Source organism: Trifolium pratense, linkage group LG1 (genome assembly GCF_020283565.1).
Source record: "Trifolium pratense cultivar HEN17-A07 linkage group LG1, ARS_RC_1.1, whole genome shotgun sequence".
Classification (NCBI taxonomy): Eukaryota; Viridiplantae; Streptophyta; class Magnoliopsida; order Fabales; family Fabaceae; genus Trifolium; species Trifolium pratense.
Genome location: NC_060059.1, coordinates 46,672,853 through 46,690,210, shown reverse-complemented (window position 1 = coordinate 46,690,210; position 17,358 = coordinate 46,672,853). Strand labels below are relative to the sequence as shown.

At 40.4% G+C, this 17,358-nt stretch overlaps 1 non-coding gene and 1 pseudogene across 1 annotated transcript; one reads left to right on the top strand and one right to left on the bottom strand.

Moving 5' to 3' along the window:
- The first annotated feature begins 232 nt into the window (after window positions 1-232).
- Window positions 233-16,276, top strand: LOC123895267 (annotated as a pseudogene).
- On the bottom strand, window positions 611-717 carry LOC123903357. Its single transcript, XR_006807935.1, has one exon. It is a non-coding gene; the product is annotated as a small nucleolar RNA R71 (small nucleolar RNA).
- Window positions 16,277-17,358: the final 1,082 nt, after the last annotated feature.

Genomic DNA, 17,358 nt, shown 5'->3' with positions numbered 1-17,358 from the left:
ACCTGTGCACTTGCAGAGTTATCGCAACAAGTTTTTGGCGCCGTTGCCGGGGAACAATTTAGTCAATTTTCGCTAATTAGTTTTTAATTTGTGACGATTAAGGCAACCCTTTTTCTTAGGTTGTATGCCCAATACTCGTAACTCCGAGGAACCATTACAACAACCTATACCCGAAATAGAACGCTTTATTCATTTTAAACGTCGAATCCGCGAACTTCAAAACCTCTTACCCATGGCTAACAACGCACGTCCTCTTAGGGACTACGCCGTTCCTTCCGAAGAAGAACCGCATTCGAGCATCGCGCCCCCTAACATCGAAGCAAGAAACTTCGAGTTGAAACCCGCTTTGTTGCAAATCGTGCAACAAAACCAGTTCTCTGGTTCCCCTACGGAGGATCCCAACCTCCATTTATCAGTGTTTGTGCAGTACGCAGACACGATCAAAGCCAATGGTGTCGAACCCGAAGCAATACGACTCCGTCTTTTCCCGTTCTCTTTAAGAGACAGAGCTAGAGCTTGGCTCCAAGCTCTACCTTCGAACTCCATCACTACATGGAACGAATTGAAGAAACAATTCTTGGCTAGATATTTCCCGCCAAGTAAGACAGCTATGCTAAGAGCCCAAATCAACGGATTTAGGCAAAAAGAAGGAGAATCACTTTTCGAAGCATGGGAAAGATACAAGGACATGATGAGACTTTGTCCACACCATGGTCTAGAACAATGGCTTATAATCCATACCTTCTATAATGGGCTGCTTTATAACACAAGACTAACCATAGATGCAGCCGCCGGTGGAGCACTGATGGATAAACCATACCAAGAAGCCACCCAGCTTATAGAAAACATGGCCCAAAACCATTATCAATGGGGAAGCGAACGCGCTGCTATAGAGAAATCCCAAACAAAAGGCGGTATATACGAAGTAAGTGGCATAGACCATGTCAACGCCAAAGTAGAAGCCCTTACTCAAAAGTTGGAGAGTTTAACCCTGCCAACCACATCCACCGTGTAACACCCTAACCCATACTACCCTTAAAAACGTAATTTTAAAAACTTTTCAACAAGTGTAAAGGCAGAGTGCCACGCGGTAATTAAAACACAAGCATACACACAGAGCATCATGAAATTTAACATGAAAAGCAACAGCGGATTCCAATCAAACCAAGCATGCATATATATACATATATATATACATAAGCCATATTCATCTCTAAGGATGTCACTTATACAATAACTAGCATATCAAAAGGTAACACCGATATACGATGAAATCCAAGCGTAAACCCCGACTCGATGTTACATTACCAGAGCATTTACTATTTACAAACTCTAGTCAAAAGCTAGTACTAAGAGGAGTAATCTATGCTAAGTCTCCTCACCAAAAGGTACTTCAACACCACGCTAGAACAGCAGTCTAAACGTCGGCACAATCCTCAGCCTGAATATCTGAACCCCCAAAGGTCCAGCAAATAACACAAAGCAGAGAGTTAGAAAACATAATCGCATATCATACGAGCATAAGAAAGACCTTACACTTTCGAACTACATCATACATATTCTAACTCACGCCAAAACATCGCACTAAACGATTATCAATTAATAAAGTTCAACACAATTCAACCAATTCATGTCACGTACCATTTATCAAATATATGCGCATTTACCCTAAGGTATCTAATGCCAATTAATTCACTGTCATGCCATCCCTAGACATAACTAAATGCATGTGGTACCAAGATGTCTCACCAACGGTGGACCAAGAACAGTTTTATATCATGCTGGATATGTCGGAACTTACCGAACCATCTTATCTCCCTTGGATAAGCCAAAACAGTTTTATATCCTGTTGGATAGCAACTCTGGACTCATGGATTCATCTAATCCGATCCTCGGCTTCATTATGGACACATAATCCATTTTCGTTATTGGAACCCAAGTTTCCAATGTTCACATACAATCATGAATGCATGTATGCATACACATATCAACCATATGATATTCTCTAGCTCGAAGCTACTCTTTTATGAACGCGGGAACACAATCCTAACACATTCACTTAACATTGCAAATTAATGCCAAAACATAACATTGCTCATATTAAGCTACAACTTATTGCATACACGTTTATCAATCATATAATGATTAACAATAAGCATTAACAGTATCAACATGTATCAACAATCATGTAAGGATACTCTTAAACCATGTTACAAGTGCCTAATCACACTTATAAACATCAACAAAAATTGCTGTCACAGAGGCCTTCGCTAAGCGAAGCCTTAGCGAGACTTGGCGAACCTCACCAGGAAGTCACCTGCTCATAGCGAGCTTCGGCGAGATCCAGCGAACCTGTTCGCTACAGCGAACTCCTGGTCGCTTAGCGAACCACACCAGAACAGAATATCTGTTCTTGAGTTATCTAAGGCGGTTTAGCCTTAAATCAACTCAAAAATTCATCCAAACATGTTATAAATTCATATAAACAGCTATTCCAAACATATATGGTATCAAGGAACATTAATCATCCCTTCCAAACATCCAAATACCTCTAATAATCAAAATTAAGCCAATTACTTGGGTTTTAAGTAACTTTCATAAACTTAACAAAAATGATCCCAACACATACATATTTATCATGGAATCAAGCTAGTGATTAACACATACAAAGTGATGATGAAGAACATCATACTCACATACAAAAGCTTAATCAAAGTCTAAAAGAAATTGAGTGGGAGAGTTCGGGAACGGAGACATAGACAATCTCCCCTCTCCTTACCACTCAAGAATCATGAATTCTAATCTCTTACCTTAAGCAAAGATGATGATCCAAGCCTTCTCTTGCTCAAGCTTTCTCTTAGCCAAAACCCTAGCTCTTGCTCTATCTTGCTTCTACTCACTCAAACTCAAAGAAATGAATTTATGATACTATTCATATGTTTGACTTGCTACTTATACTACTTCTCATGTCATGAACCAAGCCCAAATGGCTTAGGCCCATGCCTCTCACGCCCCTTTAAGCCCAAAACAAGGTTCTCGCGCCTAATAACTTACGTTCGGCTATATAATTATTCGCCGCTCACTAAAATAATAAAAGCCAATTAATAAATAAAATAACATTTAATAAAACATACGAATACGAAAAATGGGTCGTTACAATCCTACCCCCCTTAAAAGAATTTCGCCCTCGAAATTACCTAGAAACAGATCGGGATAAGAATCTCTCATCTTGTTTTCCAACTCCCACGTCGCATTCTCACCAGCCGGTCCTCCCCACACGACTTTCACGGATGCAATCTCTTTGTTTCTCAACCTCTTCACTTCTCTTCCTTCGATTCTCAAAGGCACAGTCTCAATGGTCAAGTCATCCCTCACTTGAACATCGTCCGATTCAATCACGTGTGTCGGATCAGACACATACTTGCGCAACTGTGATACATGAAAAACATCGTGCAAATTCGCCAATGATGGCGGTAATGCAATCCTATACGCAACTTTCCCAACTCGCTTCAAAATCTCAAACGGTCCAATAAACCTTGACGTCAATTTCCTTGACTTCAACGCACGTCCTACTCCAGTAGTCGATTTAACTCGTAGGAATACATGATCCCCCTCTTGGAATTCAATGTCCTTCCTCCTCTTATCATGATAACTCTTCTGTCGACTCTGAGACGCTTTCATCTTCTCACGAATCATCCGAATCTTCTCTGTTGTTTCTTGTACAATCTCTGGTCCAAGAATTGCACCTTCTCCAGTTTCATACCAACACAGAGGTGTCCTACACCTTCTCCCATACAAAGCCTCAAACGGTGCCATTCCGATACTAGAATGGTAACTGTTGTTGTATGTAAACTCTACCAACGGCAAACATGAATCCCAATTCACGTTTTGTTCCAAAACACACGCTCTTAACAAATCCTCTAAGGATTGTATCGTCCTCTCCGACTGACCATCTGTCTGAGGATGATACGCTGAACTCAACCTCAACTTCGTTCCTAAAGCTTCTTGCAAGCTTTCCCAAAATCTGGAAGTAAATCTCGGATCTCTATCCGAAATAATACTTGTTGGAATACCATGTAGCTTCACAATCTGCTCCACATAAATCTCGGCCAACTTAGGCACCAAAGTACCTTTCCTGATAGCAATGAAGTGAGCACACTTCGTCAGACGATCTACCACTACCCAAATCACCTCGTTACCTTTCTTGGTCTTCGGTAAACCCCCCACAAAATCCATTGCAATGCTATCCCATTTCCATTCGGGTATAAACATTGGTTGTAACAAACCAAACGGCTTCTGATGCTCAATCTTCGATTTCTGACAAGTTAAGCATGAATAAACAAATTCAGAAATTTGCCTCTTCATTCCCGGCCACCAAAACAACTTCCTCAAATCCTGATACATCTTGGTTACTCCAGGATGAATACTCAAACCACTTCTGTGACCTTCTTCCATGATCATTCTCTTTAATTCGGGTACATCCGGTACACAAACTCTTCCTTGAAATCTCATGACTCCACCTTCGTCAATCTTGATATTGGTCTCCTTACCTTCATTGATGAGTACCATCTTCTCCATCAATTTCTTATCCGATTTCTGGCGTTCTTTAATATCTTCAAGAAAAGGATTCGTCAATCTTAACATTCCAAGCTTCACACTTGAAGAAGTAACCTCACACACAAGACTCAAGTCTCGGAACTCTTCAATCAACTCTAACTCTTTCACCATCAATGATGACATATGCAAAGTTTTCCTACTTAATGCATCGGCCACTACATTGGCTTTTCCGGGGTGATAACTCAATTCAAAATCGTAGTCCTTTAAGAATTCGAGCCATCTACGTTGCCTCATATTCAACTCCTTCTGGTCGAATAAGTACTTCAGACTCTTGTGATCACTAAACACTTCAAACCTCGATCCATACAAGTAGTGTCTCCACGCTTAGAAAGAAAACACCACTGCGGCTAGCTCCAAATCATGCGTTGGATAGTTCCTCTCGTGAACCTTCAGTTGCCTTGAAGCATATGCTACCACATTACCCCCTTGCATAAGCACTCCACCAAGTCCTAACTTCGAAGCATCGCAATACACGACGAACGACTCTTTGGCATCAGGTAAAATCAACACGGGTGCAGTAGTCAATCTTCTCTTGAGCTCTTGGAAACTCTTCTCACAAATACCATCCCAAACAAACGCTTGATCCTTCCTCGTTAACTTGGTTAACGGTAAAGCCAACTTCGAAAAACCTTCGATGAATCTTCTATAATAACCGGCTAAACCAAGGAAACTTCTAATCTCTGAAACAGATTCCGGCGTTCCCCACTGTGACACAGCGTCAACCTTCGCAGGATCTACCGCGATTCCTCCACTTGAAATTATATGCCCTAGGAAACTCACCTCTTTCATCCAAAATTCACACTTCGACAACTTGGCATACAACTTCTTCTCCTTCAAGACTTGCAAAACAATCCTCAAGTGCTCCTCGTGCTCTTCCTCGGATTTTGAGTAAATCAAAATGTCGTCAATGAACACCACCACGAATCTATCCAAAAATGAATGGAAAATTCGGTTCATATACTCCATGAAAACTCCAGGTGCATTGGTCACACCAAACGGCATAACTGAATACTCGTAGTGCCCATACCTCGTCCTAAATGCAGTCTTAGGTATGTCTTCCGTCTTCACTCTAATCTGATGGTATCCAGATCTCAAATCGATCTTACTAAACACACAAGCTCCAACTAGTTGATCCATCAAATCATCTATCCTCGGGAGTGGATATTTATTCTTGATCGTCACTTTGTTCAACTGACGATAGTCTATACATAATCTCATGCTTCCATCTTTCTTCTTCACAAGCAATACCGGCGCTCCCCATGGCGAAACACTCGGTCGAACAAACCTCTTCTCAAGCAGCTCTTCAAGTTGCTTCTTCAACTCATTCAACTCTGACGCTGACATTCGATACGGCGCCATCGATATCGGACTAGTTCCAGGTACTAGGTCGATAGAAAACTCTACCTCTCGCTTTGGAGGCACGTCAGATATGTCATCCGGAAACACATCTGGGAATTCACAAACGATCGGTAACTCTTCTATCTTAACTCCTCCTTCGAGTTTCAATGATGCAAACATCATGAACATCTCGGCATGTTCTTTCAATGCTTCCGATACTTCCTTCCCGCTCATCAAATGCAAGTTCTCCTCCGGCTTCGGAAAAACAACGGCCTTCTCACGACAGTTGATATGAATTCGGTTGAAGATTAACCAATTCATACCAAAAATCACATCCATACCACTAAGTGGAATACACACTAAATCCATACCAAAATGCCTACCAAAAATGGTTACGGGGCAGTTACGACATACTTGTCGGGTAATCACTGAACCATTAGCAGGAGTTTCTATTTCCATCCTACCCATCATATCCGTTAAAGGAATACTAAGACGCTTCGCACAATCCAAAGAAATAAAAGAATGCGTCGCTCCCGTATCTATAATCGCAATTAAAGGAGTGTCATAGATGAAACACATACCTCTAATGAGATTGTCCTCAAGGCTAGCATCCTCTCCACTCAAAGCAAACACCTTGCCCATCACCTTCTTGGGCTTCTTGCAGATTATACTCTTGTGGCCCTCCTCACCACAGTTGAAACAAAACACTCTTGTCCTACACACTTCAGTTTTGTGGCCTAACTTCCCACAATTCAAACACTTGTCCAATTTCTTCGGGCAATCATACGACATATGACCCCGCTCTCCACATTTGTAACAACTTCCATTCACCGGCTTCTTACCACCACTTGTATTTCCTTTACCGCGGTTGTCATAAGGTTTCCCGCGCTCTTGCCCTTTCCCTTTTCGGTCGTTCACAGCTTTGTAGTAGTTCACCTTAGCTCTACCATCTTCATCACAAATCCTACTCTTGTTCACAAGGGTCGCAAAATCCCTTATCTGTGAAAATCCAATCATATGTTTAATGTCTGGACGTAGACCACTTTCAAACTTCACACACTTGTCGTTCTCCGCTTCCAAAGTGTTGTAATGCGGACTAAACGCACACAAGGTCTCAAACTTGACGGCATAGTCGGCTACCGTCATATTTCCCTGTTTCAGTTCCATGAATTCCACCACTTTCTTGTTCTTCACATCAACAGGAAAATACTTAACCAAAAATTCTCTTTTAAACATTGCCCATGGTATAGCCATACCACCGGGTCCTAGCCTCAACTTGGCGTTCTTCCACCACACGTTCGCTTCCTCACGCAACACATATGTCCCAAGGGTTGTCTTCCCTTCCTCGGAACAATCCATTGCTTCAAAAATTATCTCAAGTTCCTCCAGCCACTTGTGAGCTCCATCCGGGTTGTAACCTCCGGTAAATGTTGGCGGTTTCTGCTTCATGAACCTTTCCAACCTCATCTCTACCTCTCTTCCAGGTTGATGATCTCTAACCACAATGTTGGTGAGTGCGGCCAAAGCCTCCGCAATCTGAGCATTCGTTCTCGCAGCAGCCATGATTCCTGAACGAATCACAACTAGACGTTAGAAGGTACTAACAGTGTTCCCTACACATGCTCATACGGGGAAAAGAAAAGTCCTAATTGGTTCACACGAACCGACCTGCTCTGATACCACTATTGTAACACCCTAACCCATACTACCCTTAAAAACGTAATTTTAAAAACTTTTCAACAAGTGTAAAGGCAGAGTGCCACGCGGTAATTAAAACACAAGCATACACACAGAGCATCATGAAATTTAACATGAAAAGCAACAGCGGATTCCAATCAAACCAAGCATGCATATATATACATATATATATACATAAGCCATATTCATCCCTAAGGATGTCACTTATACAATAACTAGCATATCAAAAGGTAACACCGATATACGATGAAATCCAAGCGTAAACCCCGACTCGATGTTACATTACCAGAGCATTTACTATTTACAAACTCTAGTCAAAAGCTAGTACTAAGAGGAGTAATCTATGCTAAGTCTCCTCACCAAAAGGTACTTCAACACCACGCTAGAACAGCAGTCTAAACGTCGGCACAATCCTCAGCCTGAATATCTGAACCCCCAAAGGTCCAGCAAATAACACAAAGCAGAGAGTTAGAAAACATAATCGCATATCATACGAGCATAAGAAAGACCTTACACTTTCGAACTACATCATACATATTCTAACTCACGCCAAAACATCGCACTAAACGATTATCAATTAATAAAGTTCAACACAATTCAACCAATTCATGTCACGTACCATTTATCAAATATATGCGCATTTACCCTAAGGTATCTAATGCCAATTAATTCACTGTCATGCCATCCCTAGACATAACTAAATGCATGTGGTACCAAGATGTCTCACCAACGGTGGACCAAGAACAGTTTTATATCATGCTGGATATGTCGGAACTTACCGAACCATCTTATCTCCCTTGGATAAGCCAAAACAGTTTTATATCCTGTTGGATAGCAACTCTGGACTCATGGATTCATCTAATCCGATCCTCGGCTTCATTATGGACACATAATCCATTTTCGTTATTGGAACCCAAGTTTCCAATGTTCACATACAATCATGAATGCATGTATGCATACACATATCAACCATATGATATTCTCTAGCTCGAAGCTACTCTTTTATGAACGCGGGAACACAATCCTAACACATTCACTTAACATTGCAAATTAATGCCAAAACATAACATTGCCCATATTAAGCTACAACTTATTGCATACACGTTTATCAATCATATAATGATTAACAATAAGCATTAACAGTATCAACATGTATCAACAATCATGTAAGGATACTCTTAAACCATGTTACAAGTGCCTAATCACACTTATAAACATCAACAAAAATTGCTGTCACAGAGGCCTTCGCTAAGCGAAGCCTTAGCGAGACTTGGCGAACCTCACCAGGAAGTCACCTGCTCATAGCGAGCTTCGGCGAGATCCAGCGAACCTGTTCGCTACAGCGAACTCCTGGTCGCTTAGCGAACCACACCAGAACATAATATCTGTTCTTGAGTTATCTAAGGCGGTTTAGCCTTAAATCAACTCAAAAATTCATCCAAACATGTTATAAATTCATATAAACAGCTATTCCAAACATATATGGTATCAAGGAACATTAATCATCCCTTCCAAACATCCAAATACCTCTAATAATCAAAATCAAGCCAATTACTTGGGTTTTAAGTAACTTTCATAAACTTAACAAAAATGATCCCAACACATACATATTTATCATGGAATCAAGCTAGTGATTAACACATACAAAGTGATGATGAAGAACATCATACTCACATACAAAAGCTTAATCAAAGTCTAAAAGAAATTGAGTGGGAGAGTTCGGGAACGGAGACATAGACAATCTCCCCTCTCCTTACCACTCAAGAATCATGAATTCTAATCTCTTACCTTAAGCAAAGATGATGATCCAAGCCTTCTCTTGCTCAAGCTTTCTCTTAGCCAAAACCCTAGCTCTTGCTCTATCTTGCTTCTACTCACTCAAACTCAAAGAAATGAATTTATGATACTATTCATATGTTTGACTTGCTACTTATACTACTTCTCATGTCATGAACCAAGCCCAAATGGCTTAGGCCCATGCCTCTCACGCCCCTTTAAGCCCAAAACAAGGTTCTCGCGCCTAATAACTTACGTTCGGTTATATAATTATTCGCCGCTCACTAAAATAATAAAAGCCAATTAATAAATAAAATAACATTTAATAAAACATACGAATACGAAAAATGGGTCGTTACACACCGTAGCTGCAATCCAACCAAATTGCGAAGTATGTGGAATCCCTGGTCACGTACCATCTGATTGTTCTATATTAGCCGGACTCGACCAAGTGCATTATGCCGCTCTGTCCAATAACTATAATCCTGGCTATAAGAACCATCCTAACTTATCTTATAGGAACAATAATACACTCAATCCTACTCAAGCACCTCCAGGTTACCAAAAGCAAGGAGCACAACCAGCCGCACCTTATCCACCAAGGAAGTCTAACTTCGATATTATGATGGAAAAATTCTTAAACCAAAACATTCACACTAATGAATTGGTAAAACAATTAGCAACTAAGGTAGATGCCCTAGCCACCCATAACAAAATGCTAGAAACACAGATTTCCCAGGTGGCACAACAACAAGCAACTATTGCCGCCCCAGCTGGCACATTTCCAGGACAACCCGAGCCTAACCCAAAAGGGCATGCGAATGCCATACATGCTATAATCACAAGAAGTGGAAAGGAGTTGCAAGGACCACCTGATTCTGGAGTAAAAAACTCAGAAAGCGCTAAGATAACCAACAAGGAAGCCGAGAGTAGTGAACCACCAAAAGAGCCTGAGAGAGAATCCGAAAATCCCCAATTAGGAGATAAGGAGGGGACAACCAAAAAGCTTGCACCTGCTGCACCACCTGTTTACAAAACACCTATCCCTTTTCCTCAAAGATTAGCTAAGACTAAAACTGAAGGACATTTTAAGAAATTTGTAGAACTTCTGAAGCAACTAAACATAACCATACCTTTCTCAGAAGCAATAACGCAAATGCCAACATACTCAAAATTTCTTAAAGAAATTCTATCAAACAAGAGGAAATTAGATGAGGATAGTGTAACACCCCGAACTAACTACCCTCAAAAACGTGATCTTAAAAACTTTTTAAAGATAAGTAGCCGGAGCGCTACGGAAAACATTTTATAAAACGATCGTGCACATGACACGAAACGTCGCAGCGGAAAACATAACATAAAGGATTTTCAAAGCAATGAACAAAATAGTTCGAAAGATAATTCATTAACATAAAACATAAGTTAAGATGTTCGCATCAATATACGACGGAATACCAACGATCCCCGACTCGATGTTACAAAATACCAGAGCACTAATATACATCACAACCCAACTAAACTTAACAAGACTATACAGAGGTAGCCTACACTAGCTCCTCACAAAAGTGCTCCACACCAAAACGATCTGCAGCTAAAGCTCAACGAGACCTCGACCTAAATACCTGAACCCCCAAAGGTCCAGCACATAACAAATAGGTAGAGAGTTAGTAAACATAATCACATACATACGAATATAGAAACGCACCTATATTCAACCTATCACGTATTACTAACTCACACACATGCCTCAATAGGTAATACACCAGATAACACATACTCACAAATACACAACCAGATAGTTTCACGTCGTTTCGGACAACACAAAGAACTCACATAACACATAACACATAATTGCACATTTACTCAAATGCGACTAATGCCAAACATTCAATGTCATGCCAACCTAGACACGACTAATGCATGTGGTACCATCTTCTTTATCAAGGAACTTACCATTGATATCCTTCTTTATTGGACAAGTCCAATATCCTTCTTTATCAGACAAGTCTGATATCCCTAAATAATGCATGAATTTATGAATGTCATGCATTTACCAAACATATGATAATCACTTAGCACGAAGCTACTGCTCATTACATGGATAGCATAACCCATTAAACTTCTTTATCAGACAAACTGATATTCTTCTTTATCGGACAACCCGATATACAAAAATACATATACTTCTTTGACATTTTATATAAATGCCATCACACAACACAATTATTAAACATATAATAATTCAAAACCAAAACAAAACCATGTTACAAGTGCCTAGATACACTTATAAACATCAACAACAATTGCTGTCGCAGAGGCCTTCGCTAAGCGAGGGCTTAGCGAGACATGGCGAACCTTACCAGGAAGTCACCTGCTCATGGCGAGCATTGGCGAGCTTCGGCGAACATGTTCGCTACAGCGAACTCCTGGTCGCTTAGCGAACTACACCAGAAAAATATCTGTTCTTGAGTTTCAATAAGGCGGTTTAACATTGAATCCAACCAAAAATCCATCTAGACATGTTATAAATTCTTATAAACAGCTAATTCAAGCATATATGGTATCAAGGAACATTAATCATCCCTTCCAAACATTCAAATACATCAAACAATCAAAATCATGTCAATTTCTTGCAAAATAAGCAAAGTTGCATAAACATGCAAAACCATCATCAAACATATACATATTCCCTCCTAGATGTTCATTAAGCATACTAAGATGAAAAGACATGTTTATGATAAAGAAACTTCACCCAAACCCCAAAGAAATTGGATGAGAGAGTTTAGGAATGGAGGCTAGACACCTCCCCTCTCTTGGATCACCCAAGCTTATGCTTAACCACTCTCACCTTGGATTGAATGGTGATTCTTGGCCTCTAAATCTCTTCTCCTTGCTCGTGTTCTTCTTCTTGCTCTCCTAGGGTTTGCTCTTACTTCTAAGCTTACAAACTCTAACTTCTCATGAAAAATGAATTGTGATACTATTCAAGGTTTGACTTGCTACTTATACTACTCTCTAGTCATGAACCAAGCCCAATGGCTTAGGCCCAATAAGCTTCTATCACACGCCCCAAGCCCACTAACAAGACAAAGGTTTCGCTCACAAACTTATGTTCGCGATAAATAATTATGCGTCGCGTAAATAAATATTTAACACTAACCCAAAATATATGCAAATATATAAAATATCGATTTACTAAAAATCGGGTCGTTACAGATAGTACAGTCGCACTTACCGAAGAATGCAGTGCCATATTCCAAAACAAAATGCCACCTAAACTTAAGGACCCAGGAAGTTTTTCAATTCCCTGCGTAATAGGCAACTACGTAATAGATAAGGCACTATGCGACTTAGGAGCAGGTGTTAGTCTCATGCCCCTCTCAATCAGCAAAAAGTTAAAATTGTGTGATCTAAAACCTACTAGGATGTCTCTTCAACTAGCAGACCGTTCAGTTAAATACCCTGTAGGTATCCTAGAAAATATTCCAGTAAAAATCGGCCAGCTCTATATCCCTACCGACTTTGTAGTAATGGACATTACGGAAGATTCATGTATTCCAATCCTTTTAGGAAGACCATTCCTAGCCACTGCAGGAGCAATAATAGACGTTAAGCGAGGAAAACTTACATTAGAAGTAGGCGAAGAGAAAATTGAATTTATTCTTTCTAAATTCATGCAAACACCAGCTGTCGAAGACACTTGCTATGCCATAGACATAATTGATGAGTGTGTTAAGGAAATAGAGAAAGAACTACCTCAAGAAATAGAAATTCTAGAACCTCCTATAGATGAAGGCCAAGCTTCACTAAAACTTAGTGTAGAAGATAACTTGAGAGAGGAACCTCCATTCGAACCCAATCTCACGCCGGAACCTAAACAATCTTCGCTAGAACTCAAACCGCTACCCAAGAACCTTAGGTACAAATATCTAGACGAAAATCTGAGACGCCCAGTCATAGTGAACGCTGACCTAGGCCCGATAGAAACAGAAAAATTATTAGATGTCTTAAGAAAATATCCTTCTGCCTTAGGGTACAACATCTCAGACTTAAAGGGAATTAGTCCCTCTGTGTGCATGCACCGAATCTTATTAGAGGAAGATGCAAAGGCTTCGAGAGAACACCAAAGAAGGATAAACCCTATCTTAAGCGAAGTAGTTAAGAAAGAAGTGCTGAAACTCTTAGACGCAGGCATAATATATCAAATATCTGATAGTAAGTGGGTCAGCCCTGTTCATGTAGTACCAAAGAAGGGAGGACTAACAGTTGTCAAAAACGAGAAGGGAGAATCTGTACCTAAGCGAGTGGAATCAGGATATAGAATGTGCATCGACTATAGAAAATTAAACAAAGCCACTCGGAAAGATCATTTTCCTTTACCGTTCATTGACCAAATGCTCGAGCGTCTAGCTAAACACTCATATTTTTGTTATTTAGACGGATACTCCGGATTTTTCCAAATCCCGATACACCCCGACGACCAAGAAAAAACCACCTTCACATGCCCTGTAGGTACCTTTGCCTATAGACGTATGCCTTTTGGATTATGTAACGCCCTGCAACCTTCCAACGATGTATGATGGCGATATTCGCAGATTTTATAAACAATATCATGGAAGTATTCATGGATGATTTTTCTGTGTATGGGGAAAGTTTCGAAGGATGTCTCGCTAATTTAGAATTGGTATTACAAAGATGTGTTAAAGTCAACTTAGTACTCAATTGGGAGAAATGTCATTTCATGGTTCGTGAAGGACTAGTCTTAGGACATATAGTTTCTAATAGAGGAATAGAAGTGGACAAAGCTAAAATTGAAGTAATAGAAAACCTTCAACCTCCAAAAACCATTAGGGACATAAGAAGTTTTTTAGGACACGCAGGTTTTTATCGTAGATTCATAAAGGACTTCTCTAAAATAACTAAACCCTTAACAGGCCTTTTAATGAAAGACGCCGAATTCATCTTCGACGAAAAATGTATGGAAGCATTCCAACACCTCAAGCAAGCCTTGATTTCCGCACCTATAATGCAACCTCCTGATTGGAGTGAACCATTCGAGATTATGTGTGACGCCAGCGATTACGCCGTAGGAGCCGTTCTAGGACAAAGAAAGGATAAAAAGCTACACGCTATCTACTATGCAAGTAGAACTCTAGACGCGGCACAACTAAACTATGCTACCACCGAAAAAGAACTCTTAGCTGTCGTATTTGCAATCGACAAATTCCGCTCATATTTGGTAGGATCTAAAATCATCATTTACACCGATCACGCAGCAATCCGATATCTTATGAGTAAGAAAGATGCAAAACCAAGACTTCTAAGATGGATACTGCTGCTACAAGAGTTCGACCTAGAAATCAAAGACAAGAAAGGCATAGAAAATACGGTAGCAGACCACCTGTCTAGAATAGATGATATTAGGGAAGAACATATCCCAATTAACGATGACTTCCCTTGTGATAGACTGATCGCCCAATTAGATTTTTCCTCCAACAAAGAAAGAGCTCGCGATGAGAAAATAGAAACCATTCTAGTCCAAACTACAGCCCCCTGGTACGCTGATTATGTTAACTACATAGCTGCCGGAATAATGCCACCTGAATTATCTTATCAACAAAAGAAGAAATTTTTCCATGATGTTAAACAATTTTACTGGGACGAGCCCCTTTTATTTAAAAGAGGCGCCGACGGAATTTTTCGTCGATGCGTCCCGGAAGAAGAAATGGAGAGTGTCATTACCCATTGTCACGCCTCACCTTATGGAGGGCATGCAAGCACTTCTAAAACCGCTTATAAAATCCTACAAGCCGGTCTCTATTGGCCTAACCTTTTTAGAGATGTTCACGTGTTTATTGCAAAATGCGACCAATGTCAGCGTACGGGAAACATCTCAAGAAGAAACGAAATGCCACTCACAAACATCCTTGAAGTAGAAATCTTCGACGTTTGGGGTATAGATTTTATGGGACCCTTTCCATCCTCATCAGGTAACAAGTTCATACTCGTAGCAGTAGATTACGTGTCAAAATGGATAGAGGCAATCGCCTCTCCCACTAATGATACACGAGTAGTCGTTAAGTTGTTTAAGAAAATTATTTTCCCTAGATTTGGAGTCCCCCGGTTAGTCATAAGCGACGGCGGCTCTCACTTTATATCCAAACAGTTAGAAAACTTATTAAAAAAATATGGAGTGAGACATAGAATTGCAACCCCATATCACCCACAAACAAGTGGCCAAGTAGAGATCTCTAATAGAGAAATCAAAACAATCCTAGAAAAAACCGTATCCACTTCTAGAAAGGATTGGGCCACCAAACTGGATGATGCACTTTGGGCATATCGAACCGCCTATAAGACACCCATAGGGACAACTCCATTTAAACTCATCTACGGAAAATCTTGCCATTTGCCGGTAGAATTAGAACATAGAGCCTATTGGGCAATTAAAAATATTAACACGGACTATCAGGCTGCCGGAGCAAAAAGAATGCTAGAACTAAACGAGCTAGATGAACTTAGGCTAGATGCTTACGAAAATGCCAAGATTTATAAAGAAAGAACTAAAAAATGGCATGACAGGCACATACTAAGAAAAGAATTCAAGGAAGGAGAACTCGTACTCCTCTTTAACTCTAGGCTAAGGCTATTTCCTGGAAAACTTCGTTCCAGATGGTCAGGACCGTTTAAAATAACTAAAGTCTTTAAAAATGGGGCCGTAGAAATCAAGAGTAAATCAAACGCAACATTCATTGTTAATGGACAGCGTTTAAAACACTACTATTTCCCCAATGACAGAGATCACTACTCAAGTTTAAAGTTAGATGATCTCCCACCTGAAACCTAGACGTTGACCGGATTACTGTCGAGCTACCGACATTAAACGAAGCGCTGCATGGGAGGCAACCCATATGTGTATTTTCCATTTTTCATATGCTTTATTTTTATTTTTTGTTGATCAGCACTAACTTGTATGATTGTTTTCTCTTACTGAAAATAGCAGATACTGAGTTAATTTTAAGTAAAAGAAAAAGAAAAAAAAACGAAATGGAGGACAAAATGATAGTCAAGTTCAGAAGCGCCACACAGAAGCAGCGTTACGAAGACCTTTCCCACCGAGTGACATCGTTCCATGTTTTTCCAGACAATCACGCCTTAGTTGCTTTAGGTATCTCTGAGAGTGTAAGGTTCTTAATCAACCAGCTAGGTTGGGACCGCTTCATCTTCTCCAACCCACCCACCTACCGTAATCTTACTCTAGAATTCCTAAGTGCATTTAGGTATGAGCCGACTCGTGGAAATTCCACACATGGAGGCCTAGTTAGTTTCAGACTGTTTGGAAAAACCTACCATCTTACAACCCAAGAGATAGCCGAGTACTTAGGAGTAGCTTGTGGCCCAGATGCTTTTACTGAGATACAAGATGATACCTATATGGAAAGCATGCTTCAACAATACTGGGACAGCATAGCAAGTAACCCTAACTCACCCCCTGACGAAAGACTAAGCACAGCCATCCATAACCCGGCAATAAGATATTTCCACATGATTATCGCTCACACCTTTTTCGGAAAACCCCCCAACGTCACAACCGTCAGTAGGGAAGAACTTTTCATAATGTTCTGTGGATCCCAAGGTCGACCACTAAATGATGCAGCCTTCCTACTTGACAGCCTAGCCAAATTCACCCAAGACCAAACTTGCCGCATAGGTATTGGTGGTTTTGTCACCATCATAGCTAGGGCCCTAGACCTGTATACCCCACTATCACAGATCACCCTCTCTGTAGGAGTAGAACTTATGGGTATTCAGTTCTGTTTTAACAATCACCTAATAGGAAACCTTGGCCCTGATACCTTCCAACTGTTGGTTAACCTTGAGCCTGTTCATGAGTTTACCTTGCCTTATTATGACAAAACTAATGTCCAC